Source organism: Myodes glareolus, chromosome 15 (assembly GCF_982192425.1).
Source record: "Myodes glareolus chromosome 15, mMyoGla1.1, whole genome shotgun sequence".
NCBI lineage: Eukaryota > Metazoa > Chordata > Mammalia > Rodentia > Cricetidae > Myodes > Myodes glareolus.
Window position 1 is genome coordinate 39,662,592 of NC_142040.1, and position 21,581 is coordinate 39,684,172.

General features: G+C 45.9%; 1 long non-coding RNA gene across 2 annotated transcripts; it reads left to right on the forward strand.

The window, feature by feature from the left end:
• Positions 1-10,162: 10,162 nt before the first annotated feature.
• On the forward strand, positions 10,163-21,337 carry LOC146891590 (uncharacterized). Of its 2 annotated transcripts, none has more exons than XR_014997052.2 (2): positions 10,163-10,295; positions 19,033-21,337. It is a non-coding gene; the product is annotated as an uncharacterized LOC146891590 (long non-coding RNA). The 2 variants fall into 2 exon arrangements; XR_014997053.2 differs by lacking the exon at positions 10,163-10,295 and adding an exon at positions 15,493-15,602.
• Positions 21,338-21,581: the final 244 nt, after the last annotated feature.

A 21,581-nucleotide genomic window follows, 5' to 3' on the forward strand; every position in this document is an offset into this window, starting at 1 on the left:
GGCTGCTTTCTCATGCTGGCTGTCTGAAAATCTCAGAGGTCACAAACAGTCTGACAGCGACTGAGGGACAGTCTAACGGCAAAAACTCCAGGCAGCAAAGCAGCCACAGCAGGAGGACCCTGCGGCGTGGAGCCCACCTGGACACTCTGTCCGTGACACCATCTGGTGACCAGGTGTGGCGGCAACATGAAAATTCCAGGCCAACTGACAAGCAGAGAACTCCAGTTGTGCCGCACAGGCCCGAGAGGATCAAGAGGCCAGATGGGGCTGAAGACAGTAGGGACTGATTCATCTGCCTGCTCCCCAGGACAGTGGCAGACTCGTAGGGAGGTGGGGGGCCTCACTGGGGTCTGGGAGCCTTCGCTGATTAAATATTGCTTTGCCAGGTTGTGACAAATCAAGACCACAGATGTTGGGCTAGCAAGGTAGCTCAGCAGGTAGGTGCGTATTCGTGTGTGTGTGTGTGTGTGTGTGTGTATGTACTGAAAAATAAATAAATCAAAAAAAACCTCAAAATCACATGTCACTAACTCCCATCTTTTTTATCGTCTCCATTTGCAATAATTTCTGCCTGTGTCTGCTCCTTGCCTGATTTTATTTCATTGTGATGGGTGGAAAATATTAGACGCGCTCTCTCCAGTGTCTTAAAAATGCCTAAGCACAAAAAATGAAAAATGAAATCTGTCAAGGCCAGTTTTGGACTCAGTCGTGTGACACGCAGTTTCCAAAGGCCATGAGCTGAGTCCTAACATGACCGGGCTTGATGGCGGTGTAGCATTCTGCCGAGTTCCTCTCCCTGATGCCGAGAGGCCCACGGGTTAGCTGACCCACTCTGGCTCCCGAGTTTCTCCCCCATACCCAGGGGTGTACAGTGAGGTCGGCCAGGGGCTGGGGTGGTAGATCTGGCAAGGCTGAGCTCTGCTCACTGTCTACCACGTGGCTCAGTAACAAAGCAGCCACAACAAGTTGCCAAGGCCTGCGAGGAGGCTCAGGAGCGGATGAGCTCCTGGTGCGAGAGAGGGAGCAGCGACTGAGCTTGCCTCGGCTCTGATTAATGGGCAGGATTCGGCCAGGAGACGGCTCCTCCCGGGAAACCATAATATTTGCAGAGCGGATTCATACAGACCCCAAGCTTTCTGCCTCCTCTCTCTGTAAATCGCTATGTCTCTGTCTCTGTCTCTGTCTCTTCGCACACAGGAAGTCGGCATTTAATATCATGTGTCTTCCTCTATCACGCTTCATCTCATATTTTTAGCCAGTCTCTCACTGAAACTGGAGTTCGCCCATTCCATGAAACTGGCCCCTGAGAGCAGGGATCCTACTGTTTCTGGCTCCACGGTGCTATGATTATAGGTCCGTGCCACCATGCCCAGCTTTGTGCACGCGTTCTGGGGATCCAAACTCAGGGCCTCGGGCCTGTATGTAGCAAACACTTTGCCAGCTGAACCATCTTCCTACTTCCTTGATCTCTTTAGTCTTTAGTTCTTTTCTAAGATGCTAAGATAAAGATTTCTTAGAATCTTTTCTAAGATTCTAAATATTAAATTATCTACATTTAATATTTAAATGTAGGAAGCCAGGCCTGGTGGTACTATAATCTCAGTACTAGGGAGGTGGAGACAAGAGGAATCAGGTGTTCAAGGCCGTCCTTCGCTGCATAACTGGTGACCCCATCTAAAAAAATAGAGAAACATAAAAAGCAATCCCAATATTGATCTCTGGGCTCCACACACCCTCACACATGTGCATGAGCACGTGCACACACGCACACACACACATACACACACGCACGCACAGACCAAAAACTTTAATCTTTCATTTGATTCTTTGAAGGGACCACAAACCTACGTGCCCCCCTAGTACCCCTAGCCCAGAAGATTTTTAAAGTATTTTTGAGGACCTAGCAAAATCTAGGTGTTATAATTTGAAGATCTATTATCCAAAGGTTCATACATTGAAGGTTTGGCTCCCAGTGTGGCCATGTTGAAAGAACGGAGCCTTTAAGAGATTCGATCTACAGGAAGATCAAAAAGGTCATGGGGTTTCATCCTCGGTAATATTGTCCAAGTGAAGTGGGGTTAGTTCCCCAAAGACAGAATTGTTATAAGAAGAGTGTGTCTGACTCTGTGATCTGTGATGTTTTACCTCTGCTTGTGGTCTGGATGGTTTTGTGTTATTCCCCATAAAACTCTCACTAGAGCTGAGCCAATGCCAGCACCATAAATTCTTATCTTTATAAAGCATCCAACCTCAAGTATTTTGTTATAGCAACAACAAAAAACTATAATTATGAAAATGTTGCCTTGCCGAGCGGTGATGGTGTACACCTTTAATCCCAACACTCGGGAGGCAGAGATAGGTAGGTAGATTTCTGTGAGTTTGAGACCAGCCTGGTCTACAAGAGCTAGTTCCAGGACAAGCTTCAAAGCTACAGATTAATCTTGTCTTGAAAAACCAAAGGGGGAAAAAAAAGAAAGAAAGAAAAGAAAATGTTGCCTCAATCTCTCTTCCTCTGGAAAGAACAAGATTCACCTTGGGATCACGTGTGTGCCTACAAGACCATCACCAAGTTGTTTTGAATGCTTCTCCATGTTCTAAGAATTTATCAGAAGAGTCCCATCATTTCTTCTTTAAAGGTCTGGAAAGTGTGCTTGGATGAGAAACGACTCTCTCATTAAGTCCTCAGAAAGGACGGTTGACCTGAACATATTACATTTCCTTCATATGAGAGAAATAAGGGTGTGGTCTCATGCTTGTGACGCTAGAAAGGCAGGATTCATGGAGCCTTCCCTTTCCGCCCTCCCGGGGCTTGAGGACCCCAGGGTGTGGTTGGCCTCCCAGATGCTCTGCAGGGTTGCGCTGACATCACTGTGAGGTTATGGCACAGTGTACCCACTGCTCGCTCTTCCTGCTGTTGAGTGCTGGTTGTTTTCGTCTATAATCCCAAGCTTCATGGGGTGGAAACCGTGGGAAAATCAGTCTCTACAGCAATGGAAAGTTCCTAACTATGAGACCAGCCAGCCACCTATGGTGGGAAAGGCTGGGAGACGGCCCCATTGCCTCAGCTACGACAATAGCAAACGCTGTGAAAATGGAAAAAGATTGGTTTTATAGGCCTACCATTCATCTCAGAAGGAACAATGTGTTTTGGGGCATTAGGTTCAAATTTGTTTGACTTCTTCCTTAGCTGCCTCGGTTGTTTTTCATCCTATTTCATTAACAGACTGTTTTCCAGCCAAAATATTGCACACTGCTAATTCCCAATAGCCATGGTCTGTGTGTCCCCAGGCCCTTTCTCCTCATAAGGAACTACTGTCCCCAACACTGTCTTATCTGGGGCTCCCCAGGGAGACTCTCACCTGGATTACCACAAAGCTCAGGACCACTATGGGTACCACCCCTGTCCTCAGTGATGTCAGTTGCCCAGTCCTTTACGGCCCTTCAGTTATGTGCAGGTGTTTCAAAGCCATGTCCAGTGTCCTCAGTCACCACCCCTCCAGACCATGGCCGTCACTGCCACCCTGATTTGGCACCGTCAAATGGAGGTGGCTATTCTGGAAGCCAATGACATTCATTTAACTGAGGTGATACAACTCTATACGCTGTGTCTTTCAGAAGTCGTAAGGACTTCTGTTTCCATCTCTTTCCCACTAAACACATTAGTGCTCTCCCAGACTCATTGGTCTCTCTTAAAAATAGTTTCCAGTAGCCCAGTGCCCTGAGCAGGCCTAGACATGTCTGAGCTCCGGTAGGGGATGGCTTAGGTTTAGGCCAAAGCCACTGCTATGTGACTTTCAGTTTCAAAGTAACTACCGTTCTGTCTATCCATACGAATGCTTTCTAAAAATACAGCTAAGTTTGGTGACGTGAGTTATTCAATCAGAAGCTGATCATTTTCTTCTGCCCATCCTTATGAGCTCTCAGGTATCAGATGATTGATTGATTAGTGAGCTTTAATCCCAGCACTTGGGAGACAGAGGCAGGTGGATCTCTGTGAGTTCAAGGCCAGCCTGGTCTACAGAGAGAGTTCCAGGACAGGCTCTAAAGCTACACAGAGAAACCCTGTCTCAAAAAAACAAAAAAACAAACAAAAAGAATGAACTAATTGGTGCACGCTACAACTGGCTGACCCTTGAGAAACAGCCCAAGTGAAAGAAGCCAGAGTACACCAAGCCACAGGCTGTAAAACTTCATTTATTTGAAAATGTTCAGAGCAGGCAAATTGGAGAGACAGAAAACAGACTGCCAGAGTCTAGGAGGAGAGGAGGGCCAGCTAACTGAGAGAGTTTCTTTTCGGGGACAACGCAAATCTGAAAAGAGAGGTGCTGCCACCTGAGAAGCTAAAACAGACGGAAACACTCCAGCCCACACGCTTGTTTAGTGCTGGGACTCAAACCCAGAGCCTTGCTTGTCCTACTAGTATCTAGTGAGCGGCCACTGAGCTACACCCCAGCACCGGAATGGACATTTAAAGGAATGGATGGTATCGTTAAAAGCAAACAAACAAAGATTTATTTTGTACAGCAGTGAATATATAATGGAAAGAAGAAAAAAGGAAAAAGAAAGAGAGAGAGAAGGAAGGAAGATGATGGAACAAGGCCTTAGGCAATACCTGTCAAGCTGGCATTTAGGAAAGGGTGGCATAAAGGTCAAGAGTCAAGGTCATTCTTGACTATTCAGTGAGTTCAAGACAGCCTGGGATACGGGTGACTCTGTCTCAAAAATACAAAAGCACTGGTAAGGTGCCCATGTTCCTGAAAGCAAGCAACTCCACTGAAATGCATTGGTTGCTCCTCTCTCTCTCTCTCTCTCTCTCTCTCTCTCTCTCTCCCCCTCTCTCTCTCCCTCTCTCTCTCTCTCCCTCTCTCTCTCTCCCTCTCTCTCTCCCTCTCTCTCTCTCTCTCCCTGTCTCTCTCTCACTCTCCCTCCCTCTCCCTCCCTCCCTCTCTCTCTCTCTCTCTCTCTCTCTCTCTCTCTCTCTCTCTCCCTCTCTCTCTCTCTCCCCTCTCTCTCTCCCTCCCTCTCTCTCTCCTCTCTCTCTCTCTCTCTCTCACACACACACACACACCACACACGAAAGACATGAAGACTGACGGGGACTAGTGAGGACAAGGGAGAAGGGAGGAGAGAAGAGAGAGTAATAGTGGTCAATATGATCAAAACACATTATAGACGTGTGAAAATGTCATAATGGAAGCTCTTATTATATATACTCAATACACACTAACAAAAACATTTTAGTTGCTGGGGACAAATCCCCACTCTACCTCAGCTGGTAGAGTGTTTGCCCGGCATGGACAAAGCCCTGGGTTCTGTCCTCAGCACTGCAAAAAACTAGGTGTGGTAGTACTCGCCTGTCTGTTCAAGCCTAGGCAGAGGAAACGGCACGTTCGTGGTTTTCCCCAGCACTACATAGATGACGGTGACTCAGAGAGCCGTCCAGGCGATGGGAACACAGTTTGGAAAGGGCTCTGCCTAGGCGAGGTGTAGGCTCTGCCGAGAAAGCCTCCAGCTCAGGCACTAGGGCTGGGGGAAATCAGTCTGAAGCTGTTGGCTCCCGACAGAGCCCTGATGTTGAGCCAGAGCAGAAGGAGGCCTCTTCCAGGAAGAGAGAACCCAGAGTGCAGGCTTGGGCAGTAAGGATTCAGGGTGCTCGAGGAACCAAAATAGTATGGGGTGGCTCTTGGGAGAAGTCCCAATCTCTTGGCGGGAGCCAAAAGACTGTAGTGATTAAGAACTCAACCCTTTACTGGAATTCTGGCTTCTTTGAATTTTAATTCAAAGAAGTGTCAGGCTCTTTTCACATACAACAAACAGAAACTCTCACAAGCTGAGAGATAAGGACACTGGGGGGGGGCGGGTTAAGATAGAAAGATTAGCGATGGGGTGAACTGGAGAGCGAGTGGATTCTGATTCTTACAGCTTCCTCCCTCAGCTTCTTTCTGAGGCCACAAGACCTGAGACAGGCTGCTTTCTTGTCCCTTTCGGGCAAGGAAGACTCCTACTTCCCATTTCTGGATGTTTCCTACAATTCTCTGCAATCTCACTGACACTAATTGCTGGCTGATCCCTGCTGAGAGAAAGCAAGTTGCCCAATGTGGGGGCTTCTGTATTGGGGAGTCATCTTGGAGCTATAGCTTAATGGATCCTAACCAAAGTGGCTGCCTTGGGCCGCATGGGCCAGCACCTGCTCTGAGGTTTGTCTCCCGCCTGGGCATCTAAAAATAGGTCTGAGTTCAACTTCAAAGTACAGGTTACAAATGCGGCTTTGACTGCAGCTTTTCTAACAACGGGCTACCATACAAACCAACTTCCTAAATTTGATCTTCCGTCCTCAGATTTCCATAACTTACCTCAGCTACCGCATCTCCTTCCCTCCACACGGCGATCCCCACCACCCCCCCCACCACCCCCACCACCACACCCCACGCAGTATGCAGCCAGGCTGACCTCTGCCTCTTCCTCAACTCCCTTCTCAAAATGGCTCAGCTTGCCTCTTTCACCCAGCAGAAACAAAGCCGCCACACGAAGAGCAGAGTTTCCGCCACCCCTCCACCAGTAATTCAACAGCTCTCCAATCTGGCAACAATGTGTCTACTGACCAAACTTTTGTCTTCTGATTATGTCAAACTCTTTGGGCTCTGGATGCTCATTAATCATCAGCCATCATTAACCCCCATGGGCAAGTCACACAGAAGTAGTTTTTTCCCAAAACACAAACCAAAATGTGACTTCACTTTTGTTTCCTAAGATTCAGTCTTGCAATGCAGCCATGGCTAGCTATGAACTCATTATTTTGCCCAGGTTGGACTCAGACTTACAGCAGTCTTTCCGTTTCTGCCTCCGGGATGCTAACAACATAGTTTAAAAATCCTGCTGTGATGGAAATATAGCTCCGTGGGAGAGGGCATGCCTCGTACACCAGCACCCCTGAGCTCCATCTCCAGCACCTCTGGACCAAACTTAGTGATATACTCCTAAGACCCCCTAGGACCAGCGAGGGTGAAACAGGGGGATCAGAAGTATAAGGTCATTTTTATCAGTGTGGTAAGTTCAAAGTGGGTCTGGGCTACAGAAGATCCTGTCTCAAAACACAAAATAGTAAAGAAAATAAAAATGCTACTAACCATGTCCAAAGGCAAACTTAGAAGCCGGAAAATACTTGTAAAAGTGTAGCACTCTTTCCCTATACAACTGAGTAAGAAAAGGAACAGCCACAGGCAGAAGATGGGAGTTGTCAGTTTACAAGAGAGAAACCACCTGTCAAGTCCTGCCTATCAGATGGGCAACGCTTAGGAAAAGCCCATTGGCACTGATGCTTGTGTGGTACGGAAGGATAGGTGCTGTTAAGAACATCTGCCAGGATGATTTTCCTAAAAGACAATCTGCATGTTGATCAGAATTTAAGATCTGTGTATGTGTGTGTACACGTGCACGCTAACCCCAAACTCAGGATTCTCCTGTTTCAGCCCCAGAATGCCAGGATTATGGATGTGTTCCACCATACGGGCTCAAAGCATATGTGCTGTTGCTTTGTTTGGCTTACACGAAAGGGCATATAAACCATCACGTCGTCTTCTAGGTCTTGGTCGGTTAACTTGACAGTAAAGTATTTGTAGTAGCTTATTGTCAGGAACACTCAGCAGCCTGTCAAATTGTGTTCAAGAAGATACAAAAAGCAAAGCCAGCAGGAGTTCAACGGTATGTGTTGTGTTGAACTCAGCAGGCAGGAGGGGGGGCCGCTCCCCACAGAACCAGGAACCCAGTGAGCCAAGCTCCTTCTAGATCTTGTCCTTGGTATCTAGAAATAAGGACAGTCCCGCTCCTGCTTCCTGAACAGACGGGTTCCTGGGACCTGGCCTCCAGAGGGTCAGCAGTTCTCCACAGCACACCTTCGAAGCCCACAAAAGGCAGAGAGCTCCTCTGTCACTGCACACGTGGCCAGCCAAGCTGTCCACACATGTGTGTAACTGTCCCTGAAAGCGGACGTGGCTGTTCAGGGTGGGAAAAGCATGGGGGTAGGACAGGTCAGGGCTGGTCTTCTTCGGACTTGGGCAATGTCAAATTTGAAGACAGTCATCGAGCCCATGACGAAGGTTTATTTGTAAAGATGAAATATTCTGTTTACACCCAGGTTGGCATGATTTCGAACTTCTAAGGATTTAGGCAGATGCTTTGTGGTCTTACTGCTTTGTATTCTTACTCTAAATACACAAATATTATAGATAGGGTCTAAAAGCTAAGACCAAAACTCTATGTGTGTGTGTGTGTGTGTGTGTGTGTGTGTGTGTGTGTGTGTGTGTGTGTGTGTTTGTGTGTGTGTGTGTTCTCCAGTCATGAGAGAATAAAATAAGTTATTTTGCTTGACATGGTGGCTGGTGCCTGCAACCCTAGCATGCAGAAGGCCGAAACGAGATTCCCCTACGTCTGAGGCTTGTCTTGGATACAGAAGGATCTTGTCTCAATATATAAATGAATGAATAAATAATAAAAGAACAAGTTATTTCCAAAGTAGCCATGGCTGCTGGCCAGCCAATTCTTCACTTCCAGATTCTTAACTTCCATCGTAGAGAGCGGTCAAGAAAGGCACTCCCCTGAACTCCGCCCAAGGTCAGACACGTGGCGTGTTAAACAGGGGCACACAAAAGGTGCTGCTGTCCAGAGGCCAGCGCTATTCATATTTTCCTAATCTCCCTGCAGCGTTTCTCCGCACACTGTTTAAAACAGGGTTGAGATCATACTTTATATATAATTTTATGATCATCTCTTTCTTCCTTTGGCTAAACATCACGCTGAACATTTTTTGGATGTCCTTACAAACTCTTTTTAAGGAGAAATCTTGGTAGATGCATAATGTGCTACCTTATGAATTCTTATAGCCTCCTTGAACAGTCCCAGTTGTTAGGCAGCCAGGTTGTTTGCAGGTAATTTTAACCTAGCTTAAGCGAATCTGCGAAGGGTGTAGTTACTCACAAATTCTCATCTGCATTCTTGTTTATTTTCCCTTAAGACAGATTCCCAGAAGCGAATACACAGGGTCATGGGGTATGGACGCATTTAAAGACTCTTGAGACAGATCAAATTCCTGTCTCCAGAGATGCTTCCAACCTTTCCGGCAGTGCCAAAGGCCGAGCCCATGATGACGGAGCCCCACTCACTGTGGACTGGACTACTTCTAGTCTGCAAGAGACCCTGTCATGGTTCCCGCTCTGCCACAAACCAGCCGTGACACCCTAAGGAAAGCATGATTCAGAAAATACCAATAATAATGACTTAACCATATGTGTAAGCCTTACATAATTAGAAACATCACTTTCGCGTGTCTATTTGCTTGTTTTGAGTCTCCCGACTGCTCCATGAAAGCAAAGCTCCGAATGATTAAGTGATTTTTTTCACCCAGGATCTCCAGAGCAGGGAAGTAACACAGAAAGCACATCGTCTGCCTGCTCTTCACCAGCTTGGGCTCTCTTTCCCCTCTATGGTCTCAAGGTGGGGCTCGCACCTCCCCAGCTTCCCTGTGCCCCTGAATTGCCTGGGTTACTACACAGGTCCCAATCAGGAGAGGGTAGGGGCAATACTGTCCCTAAACAGCTCCCCAGTGGCCACAGTTGCTGGTCTGTGAACCTCAATGTGAAGAACAAGGCGTGATCATGCACGTCCCATTCTTTTCAAATAATGGTGTTACATAAATCAGCATTCTCACGGAAGTCCAAATTATAATATACGTTGTTTATCTACAGAATACACTAGACCCTAGAGTACATAGATTGTGGATAGAGGCTACTGACTGACCACAGAGGGTTCCACAATCCTTCGGCACAAATCCAGATAATGAGGTTAAAATATAAAGGCTGACACACATTTGTGGAAGAAGCCCTCCAAAGGTGAGGGGACTTCTTGCTTAGTCCTGAGCATACTTAGCTGGGGAGGCAGGGGCTGGCTGTACCTACGAAGAGCATTCCAAGTCGGCAGGGGTCACAACCTAGGGGAGGTGAAGGAAAAGAGAAATGAGTCAAATGTCTTCCGGCTACTGAATAGACTCACTTGGGAAGAACGTATAATTTATGCAGAGATAAGAGTAGCAATGCAACTCTGGGCCAGATTTTCACAGCCTGCGGATGCCAGGTTAATTTAGGCCATTATCTCCTCTGCGCCCCGGCGTGTGCCATTGACGGCTCCCGAGCCCGGGAGGAGTGTGGTGAAATGGCGTCAGAGGGAAGCAAGCAACAAGCAAAGTGTTTAAAAGGCCAAGGGCGCTGAGGATGAGAGAAGGTCGAAGGGATGAAAGGCCCCAGGTACCGATGTCAGAGGTTGTGTGTGTCAGAGGTTGTGAAAGTAAGAGGTGGAATACCTTGGCTACGACCAGACAGAGGAGGATGGGAGGATTAGTGTGAGTCTCTTGGGCCTAAGATCACGACGGCACACTGATTGTCCAATTAGCAAAATAGAGGGACATTTGGAAACCTGGGGCCTTGATACCATTTCCCCCAGATAAACTGCCCAACCAACTTTATACTCCGGCATGGCCCAGAGCTCTGTCATGACAAAGACAGAAGAAAGATTCTTTGAGGTCATGTTGTTCTGGTTTCCTGATTATTAATTAAAATTCTATCTATTATCTATAAGGATGGCCCCTGGGCTGACAACGGGCTTCCTAGGAAGGAGGAGATGCACAGACTTCTGCTCATCGTTGCCTCTGTCATGGAGAGCTCCGCACAGCCCAGGAGGAACAGGGAGGGAAACGGACATGCAGGATCAGAACCCTATGCGCTCTGTGAGCTCTGGTCCTGACGGTGGGACCATTAGGTCTGGCTTTCTGCCAGTGTGTTCCTCTTTCTAGAGGCCAGCATCTAATTCCGATTTTTCTCTCAGTCCCACTATGCTCCTCAGGAGGCTTCCTTGCTGGGATCTTAAATTCAACTCACAAATCCACTGACTCCATTGCTTTGCAGAGGCCCAGGCGACCTCAGAATAGCACAGTTATTTGTAGCCAAGGGCAGACCTTTGTACACCCTTGGCGTCGTCTTCCAGGGAGAGTTCGTGGGAGCCTGGGAGGAAGAAGCCCAGACACGCCTGTGACTTTCCCTCCACGCATCAATCTGCCCCATTGTCTCTTGGAGTGCAACGACCTCAGGCCACAATTGTAAGGTGTTTTGGAAAATTTGGAGTTGTATTCATAGCTCTCGCAGGACACACGGAGATACTTGAATTAAAACAGAAGCAACAATGGAAAAGTATTTTGGAAAGGGTGTGTGTGTGTGTGTGTGTGTGTGTGTGTGTGTGTATGTGTGAAGCCAAATATCTTCATCAAATCCCAACTGGCATAGCTGTGTATGAGGATTTCTTTTCTCATTTTTGATCCTAGATAGATAATTAAGAATTTGGGAACACCCACTCTATTCAGAGCTAAGTATAGGCCTGTCATCCATTAGGGTTCAAAACAGGCTGCTAATTCCATCGGGCCAACAAAAGTGTGCGGGCATTCCCCTTGTTAACAGCCGTTTGCTAGTATAGATTGGCTCTGTGCCAACGGTACAGTGCTGTGGCGTTGGATGGCGAGACTTAGCACAAATTTGCAGGTGACTACCGGATGAAGTGGGTCTATGACAGAAAGCCACCAAGAAAAGGGTTTCTGTGTTCACCACTGTACTGGCTTCCGGGAAAGGCTGTCAGGAAGGGTCCAAAGAAGACAGATGCGGTGTCCTCCTAAGGCACAGCTTGGTGAGAGATGAATTCTCAGGAAAGCTCCATTTCCATTTGACTGTTCAAACCTAACCTTTATTTTCTATTACCCTTCTCAATCACTTCTGTATCAACCAGGGAGCCTGATACAGAAGCAAGAGTTATCTAAGAGGCATCTCCAATCACAGGCTTGTCTGTGGAAAGCAGGTTAACTGCTTCAAAACAACTGATTATTTCAACCACAGCCCACATCAGGAAGAGACCTCCAAACTGAAGAAATGCCCCATGCTTGCATAAGAACAAACCCAAAGAAGGATGGGGCTCAAGGGGAAACAAAGACGGATTCTAATGGCTGCCTGAAGCTCTTTGGCAAGATCTTTTTGGCATAGACTTTTATTTTTGAGACGCCTCTTATCTGTTGAGCCAGTTGAGTCCTTTGAAATGTCACTTCCTTTTGGCATCCCCAAAGAGAACAAAAACTGAGTTCGCTGGCTGTGTCAAAACACAAGGTGAAGTGGAGAATCTAGGAAAGACACTGGTGGACTTGGCCCCCAAAGACCTCTTCCGGTAATTACGAGTCTATTTCGGATATGTTTCTCTTTCAGTAAATGAAGTAAAATGGACAGAGACTAAACAATCCGTGTTGCTTCAAGCTTCGCACTTAAAGCTTTGCAAAGTGTCCTAAGTCTTACAAAATGTTGGGTCCACTAAATATTGATTGATTTATCTTTGCAAGTAGTGTCCTAGTTCTTGTGTGTGAGTGTAATCACACGCATGCCCTGGTTTGCCTGGGAGATGAGAGAACAGCTTCCCACATCAGTCCTCGGTGAAAGACACCTTGTTGGAGGTAGTGTGTCTTGTTACTCAATTATTTCATAAGCTGCCTGCCTGGCTCACAGGCTCCAAGGACTATCTTCCTCCCATATTCCCTTTGGAACACTGGGATTAATGAGGCATTAATAATGCATTGATGAAGCTGGGCAGTGGTGGCGCACACCTTTAATCCCAGCACTCAGGAGGCTGAGGCAGGTGGATCTCTATGAGTTCTAGGCCAGCCTGGTCTACATAGAGCTAGTCCCAGGATAGCGAGGACTGTTACACAGAGAAAACTTGTCAAGAAGAAGGAGGAGCAGGAGAGAAGAAGAAGAAGAAGAAGAAGAAGAAGAAGAAGAAGAAGAAGAAGAAGAAGAAGAAGAAGAAGAAGAAGAAGAAGAAGAAGAAGAAAAATGTGTTGATGATGCGTATTACTGTGATTACTGTGTCTGGCTTTCTATGGATTCCAGGGACCTCTACTTGGTTCTTAATCCTTGAGAGGCGTTGAACCATTCCCCTACCTGGATTCGTTAAATTTTATGTGGTTAAAATATCACTGGAAGGCAATACAGATTTTATATATTTTCTTAAAGCTAAATCTATTGCCCTCAAACCACCAACTATTCAATTTTTTTTTGTCTTCAGAAATATGGTGTGAAATGTCAGGCGGTTGTGAAAATACCTAACTGGTATTTTCTCATCTTACATCTAACAGCAAATGCACCGTAGAAGCACCAATGATAAACCGTATTGTTATTTCTTTCCGTGAACTTTTTATTAGGATAGCCAGGCATGTGTAATCCCAGCACTTGGAAGGTTGAGGCAGGAGGATCATGTCAACTTTCTCATCAACCTGGTCTACAGAGCGAACTTTGGGCCAGCTAGGACTACACAGCAAGATGCTGCCCCAGAAACAAATGCCAGACAAACAAACAAGAAAATTTAATAAAATTAATATTTTTTCTTGTCTTTTTTGAGAATTCTATATATGTATACAATGTAGTTTTTAAAACTTTATTACATGTTTCAATTTATTTATTACGTGTGTGCATAAAAGATGGCTTTAGTCAGTAAGCATAGGTTCTGAAGCATCATTGCCTACGTTTGAATTCTGGTTCTTCCACAATGCTATGTTATTTATTTATTTGTTTACCAGTTGGTGTTTAGGAAATAGGATATGCATTTCCCAGCTGGTCCCTAACTCCTGGGCCCAATGGACCGTTCTGCCTCAGTCTCTGGAATCTTGAGGACTACAGAGGCACATGGCACTATACCCGTCCATGATTTGCTATGATGCGTACGAAATCCTTGTGTAATTGCCATTCTTGTCCCTCCTTTCATGGGAGGTAATTGAGCTTTTGGGAAATGCAGTGTATTATTTGCCAAAGTTACATGCTAATAGATGCTCAAAGACACAAAGCCTATTCTGTCTGTACTTGGTCTTTGCCAAAGGCAGAGGAGTGAGACCAGGTCTGTCTTACCATGAGCATATGTTTTTCCACAACAGACATATCCACTACAAGCTTCCAGAGACAGCAGTGTGCTGGCTGTTACAGTCAGTATTGTTTTTCTCAAACTCACTCTTCTACAGCCTCCTACTCAAACAAAGCACAATTCCTCTTTGATGGCTTGCTTGCTGGTTGTACCTGCCAACAGGGGGTGCTGCTGAGCAAGCGCTCGCTCTTTTCCATTGGCTTCTACTGTCACTTGAAGCAGCAGGTCGTCCTGATAGCGGCAGATCTTTCCACTAGCAGTAATTTTTTTTCCCGAGTTTGCCTATTGCCCATCACTCCAAACCAACCTAACTGCACTCCAGCGTGAGATCTGCCTCCCTTCTGAGCCCTTCAAAGCAAACAGCCTCTTCTTCTTGTCCTGCCCCTAATGATCCCACTTTAAATAATCAGCCACTCCCTTCATTTCTCCAGACCTAATGGCGATCACGACTTCCTGAAGTCACAAGTTCTGTGACAGCTTAATGGTCTCCTTTTGTTTCTCCAGCTCTCTGGTAGCAGGCGGACAATTCTTTACATTGTTGCTATAGGTTCTGTCTATTGACTGTAAACTTATAATACTGACATTTATTTGTAAGACTGAGACCAGTGTATCTAATGCTCTGCTCTACAGTAGACCTGTGGCATTAATAAGTGGAAAGGGGGAGATTTACTGTAAAGACCTGATGCTTCAGCATCTTACTGACATGGTCTGAGATGTCCCTCATAGCAGTGACTCCCCAGGGAGAGGAGTCTTCATTTAATTTATCTTACCACTTAATATCTCAGGCTCTCACTCTGTGAAATTAGACGTGTATGTGGGCTAATATGTAAACTACTTCCTCGAATAATTATCAGTAATTTCTGTTGGGTAGAAGAGGAAATTCCAAAGATAGCTATTACTCTGTAGGACATTAACCAAAAGTTTTTAATTAAATTAAGACTATTCACTTCTTAGAACTTTTATGTTTGTTAATAGCTTGAACACATAGTACTGGTAGCTCCTATTATTAACTAATGCCTACGGTCTATAATGGGGTATTTAGTGATTTCTCGTCCACAGTTTATAATGGAGTATTTATTGACCCTGTGTGTGTGCACACTCGTGCCACATGCGTGGACAGGCGCGTGCTTCACTGCTGACACATGACCAGAGCACAATTCTCAGGAGCTGTTTTTATCCTGCCCCTGTGTGGTTCCAAGATAGAACTTAGGCCAGTAGGCTTGGTGACAAAGGACATTTGCCTGATAGCTAAGGCATTTCTCCAGCCCAAGTCCATTCTTTTTATTGCAGTTTTATGGTGCTAATATACACACACGTAAGCGCTGTGTAGAGTGGCTCCACTGTCCTGAAGCATCCTTATGACTCATGAACTCCTAGCATCTCCACCCTAGACTCTTGGCAACTGCTGGTCTTTTATTGTCATTATAGTTCTGCCTTCCCTATGATGTCATATAGTTGAGGTAGAAGTCTGTAGTCTTTTTAGATTGGCTTCATTCACTTGGCAGTAAGCACTTAAGAATCTCCCGTCTCAGCTGACCCAAGCTCCTGGGAGCTCACCAACACTGGATGGATGGCCAGGGAGCTTGCATGGGTTTAACCTAGGCCCTCTGCATGTGAGTGACAGTTGTATAGCTTGGCCTGTTTGTGGACCCTAGCCATGGATCCAGAACCTGTCCCTGACACATGATCTGGCCTTTGGGAACGCATTCCCCAGGTTGGGATGCCTTGCCCAGCCTTGATGCGGGGGGGGTGGGTGGGAGGGGGGAGCTTGATCCTGCCTCATGCTTTGTTGGCTCCCATGGGAGGCCTGCCCCTTTCTGCGTTGAGGAGTGGGAGGGGTGTAGATGGGAGGTGGAGGAAGGGAATGGGAGGAGAGGAGGGAGGGGAAATTGTGATTGATATGCAAAATAAATGAAAAAAAATAAAAAAGGGGGGGGAAGACTCTCCCATCTCAGGTCTGGAGACATAAGAAACTGGAGGCACACTTGCCTAGTGAGTCTGAGGGTCTGGGTTGGATTACCAGTCCTGCAAAAATGAATACATAAGTCTTCTACCTCTGTGTATGCCTTTGTAGTTCACTTTGTTCCAGTTGAATTTTATTTCATGGTTTGGACATACCTCAGTTTAGCCATTTAACTATCAAGAGATGTGTTGATTGCGTACAGGTTTTGCCTTTCTTAAAGGTATCAGTTTCCATGTGCAGACTTTCCTATGGGTATATACTTTCGTCTCCCTAAGGTAAACAGGGCTGGAGTGTGACTGTTGAATGTAAGATTGCTTGCCTTGCACGTATAAGGCCTGGCACCACTTAGGACCACTCTCAAGTCTTTACCTAGGAACATAATTGCTGGATTGTGCGGTAAGAGTATATTTAGCTTTGAAGGGTGTGGTGGTTTGAATGAGAATGGTCCCCACAGGCTCATATATTTGAATATTTAGTTCCAGTTGTTGGACTGTTAAAAATTAGGAGCAGCGGCTTTATTGGAGGAGGTATGTCACTGGAGTGGGCTTTGAGGTTTCAAAAACCCACACCAGTGCCCCCCTCTCTTTCTCTCCCTCTTTCCCCCACCCCCATCTCTCTTTGCCTCCATGATGACCATGAACTAACTAACCCTCTGAAACTGTAAGCAAGTCCCCAGCCAAATACTTGCTTTTAAAAGTTGCTTTGGTCGTGATGTGATTTCGCAGCAACAGAACACTAGCCAGGACAAAGGGCGACTAAAGTGGCCGTACAGGCTGACGTCTGTCAGTTATCTGTTTTTGTAGTTGTACATCTAATCTCACAGTCTTGGGCTTGGATTGTTGTAGATCAGTTGGTACAGTGCTTGCTTAGCACACATGAGGTCAGGGATTCAATCCCCAGGCATTGCACACACCAGGTGTGGTGGCTCATACCTGTAATCCCAGGGAGCTAAAGACAGAGGGATGACAAGGTCAAAGTCATCCTTGGCTATGTAAGGAGTTCGAGGCCAACCTAGGATACCTGAGACCCGTGTTAAATAAAGAAATGCTGATACTAATGATGATGACATATCAATCTGATGGGAGTAACCTAGATTCAATCAATGTGTGTGTGCACATGTATGTATGTTTGGTTTTTTTTTTTTTTTGGTTTGGTTTTTTGTTTTTGTTTTTTTCAAGACAAGATTTCTCTGTGTAGCTTTGGAGCCTGTCCTGGAACTTGCTCTGTAGACCAGGCTGGTCTTGAACTCACAGTGTAATGGTCTGTCCTGTTCCTTTAAGAGACAAGCCCCGCCCACTCCTCCCCAGTCCACCCCAAGGCTGATCTTCCTTCTGCTTCTGGCCTGAGCTCTCTCCCTTTCTGTCTCTCTCCCAAAGAGGTAGCTGCTGCCTTGGCTCCTTCCCACCTCTGCTCTTCGCCCTTCTCCCCTTTCCCCCTTTCCTTTCCCCTCCATAACCCACTAAATAGATACCCACTTTCTCTGCATGGTGTGCCAATCTGTCTGCCTCTCCTCGTGGGACTGGCTGTCCAATCGAGGTCTCTCACCCACTGTGTTGCTCCCTGCCTGGGATCTGCTGTCCCTCATGGCCTGCGGGCCACTGTTGGGGGAGGATCCCTGCCTGGGACTGGCTGCCTTCATGGACCCCGTGGTCTCAGGACCAACTGCCTGGCTGCCTGCTACCCCTAGGGGACCTGCAGCATTTTATTTTACACAGAGATCTGCCTACCTCTGCCTCTCAAGGGCTGGGATTAAAGGCATGTGCCACCCTCACCCAGCATAAGAATGTTTCTGTGTGTGTGTGTGTGTGTGTGTGTGTGTGTGTGTGTGTGTGCGCGCCATTAATCCCAGAACTCAGGAGGTAGAGGCAGTTGATCTCTGTGAATTTGAGTCCAGCCTGATCTACATAACAAGTTGTAGGATATCCAGGGCTACATAAGAAAGACTTTGTCTCAAATATGTACTACTCACACACACATATATATTTCTTTGACAAATCTAGTCCATCATTTTTACCACACGAAAGATGATCTGACTGATTGGCTACGGAGAGAAAACATTTTGTCCTCTCTGTAATCCCAGCAACGCCTTCACAGTGACCCTGAGATTTTCTAAAAGTCAGCTCACACACTTGCTGGCTCAACATCACTTTGAAATGCTAATATTTTACAATTGCAAAAGAGAACCCAGGGAACATTCCAGCGAAGTGACCAGCAGACTCATTTAGAAAACATTTCAACATGGAAGTCAATCACTGGATAAATGCTAAATCACCCTGGCATGAATCCAATAAAAGTAAAACTTTTAGCCACGCCTTCCTTTGTTATATAGTTAAATACACGGCCACAGGTCCAGGAGAGGGCTGAAATCAACCCTGGGTCTTAGGCTTATCTCCAAGAAATGAGATCCTCCCTGGCTTTGAGGCCCACAGTCCACATTCAGACTCTGCCCAGAACTTGCATGGGCAGGGCAGAGGGAATAGAATTACCGCCTGGTAGAATGGAGTCCCTGGTTTGAATGTCAAGGGTATTCCTGGGCTCACTGTAAACCTTCTTCCGGTTCTTGCATTTTTTTTTTTTTTAGGTTGTTGAACTGAAGCCTATTTCTCTGGAGTCCTAAGTTATTCCAGACCACAGATAGAATAATTTGCTCTTCCTACCTCCTTAGAGGTGGAACCACAGGACAGATGGCTGGCACTGTGTATATGTATACACACACACACACACACACACACACACACACACACACAGAGTCTACTAATGTAAAGGTCCCAACATAAACAACTGCTTCTCAAAACCATTCCAAGGATTTTTAAAGCGCTTTGGTGCAAAACCTTTTTGTGGTGGGGGGTGTGGGATCAGGTTGTGTCAGCTACAGTCTTGCTCCTGTTTCACGTTTGAAAATAAGATTTTCGGGAATGTAACTCAGGGGTACAGTGCTACTCACCTAATATGTACAAGGCTTGAAGTTGGGTATCTGGCAGAGAGAGGAGAGAGAAAGAGAGAGAGAGAGAGAGAGAGAGAGAGAGAGAGAGAGAGAAAGAGAGAGAGAGAGAATGCACACTCATTTCTTCCTTCCCCAGCTCCGTGAAGTTCCAAAAAGTAACAAGGATCCGTCGGCTTGCCCCATTGGTGGAAATGCCTGGTTGGAACATTCCTTTGGCCACTTTAGCTGAAAACTGCATACCTAGGAGACTGAAGCATCCCTGCTCTTCGTCTCCTGGCTCAGAACTGACTGAGAACTGTCTACGGAGATAGGAGGACTCTGTGCAAAATCCCCCAGAGAAAACAGCACCGAAACCACACCTGACCCCACGTGGAGGCTGCCTTTCCGAAGCCAAACACGATGGGCTTCTGTGTTGGTAGCGTCTCTCAGGAGCGCCTTCATTTTTTTCCCCCTCCAGGACTGCTTGTTTCTTTCTCAGTCACACTCAAGAACATCTAGAGTATCCGTCTGACTGTGAGACAGGACAGTTGTCAGCATGACACACCGTGGCCGAGCTTCCAGTCTTGCCACTGGAGAAATCTCCCTAGGGAAAATGGAAAAGCTGAGCCACCCGTTTCTGTTCAGGACACTTTTGTTCCTGGTCCTCTTTTCCTGCATCAGCTTGTACTTAATGGCTTATTTTATTTGGCAATGACTAAGCAAGGAAACCAAGGATATTAATAATGATAATCGACATTTGAACTTCCTGGGTACGACATGTACTTTGTGCCCAAGTGCTGAATAGGGCTTTTTTTTTTTTTAAGAATTATTTTATACACGCACAGACGAGACTAAAAGTCATCACAGACTTAAATAATCCTTTTCCGCTTGTCCCAGAAAAGCAGATTCTTTTGTCTTTGTGCCAAAGACCCTTCTTTCTTTTCCTAGTGTTGGCCCTTGGAAAGGTTTGAGGTCACGAAGTAATGTTATTTATGCCAGCGGCAGCCCCTGCCACAAAGCCTTGAGCCATCCTAATTACAAACACAACAGCAAGGAGCTGAAGCCGTTCAGTGATTTTTCCATCAATAAAATGGTTTTCACCAGCAAAATGCCACGCCACGGGGAATGATATTGCTGCTTGGTGACTCAAACGCCATTATAAATCTGATTGCTTTTCTGGTTTTGCAAGGAAAAGCTGTGTGGGTTGTTGACCTGGCAGCCCTTTGCAGTTTCACCCTTCCTCTGTTAGCAGGGGAAATCAAGGAGGGCTGTAGGCGACCAGGAAACAGAGGCCCTGGCAGGAGCAGTATAGTTCAATTCAGCAGTTCTCAGCCTGCCAGCCGCGACCCCTTCACCCCTTCACAGCATCGCCTATCAAATAGTTACACGATGATTCATAATAACAGCAGCAGTTAAAAAATTGCAGTTATGAAGTAGCAACAAAATAATTTTTGGGTGGGGGTCGCCACAACATAAAGAACTGTATTAAAGAGTTGCAGCCTTAGGAAGGTTGAGAGCCCCTGCTTTGTCTTGATCGTGACCTGTGGAGTTCAAACCCTGGGGCATCCGAAACCTACCACAAATATTTCCTGAGCATATTAAAGTCTGCCCACAAGACAGTTTATCAGAAAAGGAATCTCGGAGGTGGGGAACCAATGTCCACATTTTTTGCATGGGTTGGTCTACATTTCTGAGAAAAACTGAGCCATAGGTGCCTCTGAGAAGAGAGGGCATACCGTAGGGATGAGGCCACACTACCCTGAGACTCCGGCCTTCAGATGGGCTCTGGGTGGGAGTCAGTCCCACACTTTGACACTTCTTACAAACCAAAGGGGAAACTGCATCCTTAGCAGTGAGGAGCCCTAAGGAGAATTTGAAGTGTCCACCAGCGCTGTGATTTACACAGTAGTGACAACACATTCCGTGGAAATCCCCAGTGAAAGCATTGGATGTGTTTATCCTTGAAGCCTTGAGGCCTTTTCCCCAGTCAGCTGACCTTTCTAGTAGCCTGATCCATCCCACCGCACTTCAGGCATTCTGAAATGCCCTATTAGTGACCAGACGGGTGAATCTAGATTCCCCACTAGCCCCACAAAAGAAAATCCAATGGTGATCTGAGAAACAGTTGGAAAATATTCAAGTATTTTAGTTACCAAATTCATCCCTAAAAACGCCTTCTGACTCTCTGCCTTCTTTGTCCTCTTGTTTGGTTATGAAGTATGATGTCCACACAGAGTAGAATTTGTTGGGTCAGAAATCATTTTTTCTGTTCCATCAGCAAAAAACAACCATTGGGATCATGTTAGTGTATTTCTTTCTAGTTACTTTTCCGGGCTGAAATTTTAGTATGTTGCAATTATATTCATTATAAATTATGTTGTATTATAATGTGAGGTAAGCCAGCATGCTCACTATAAACAATTCACAGACAGAAATGAATAAAGGATAAACATTTCCTAGAACCCGAATCCTAGAGTTAATTGTTGGGACAGCTTGATATATGCTAATCAATTATATACATTATCTTGATAAACAGCATCCATGTTCCAGACATGTATCTATTACATATTAGATATACTTATTTGAGTTTTTTACCAAATGGTTTCTGTTATACTCTTTAGTCTATAATTTCTCTTATTCTCTATATGACGACATATCTAGACATCTTTTCATGTTCAGCTATATATAATGACTCCATTTTCAAAA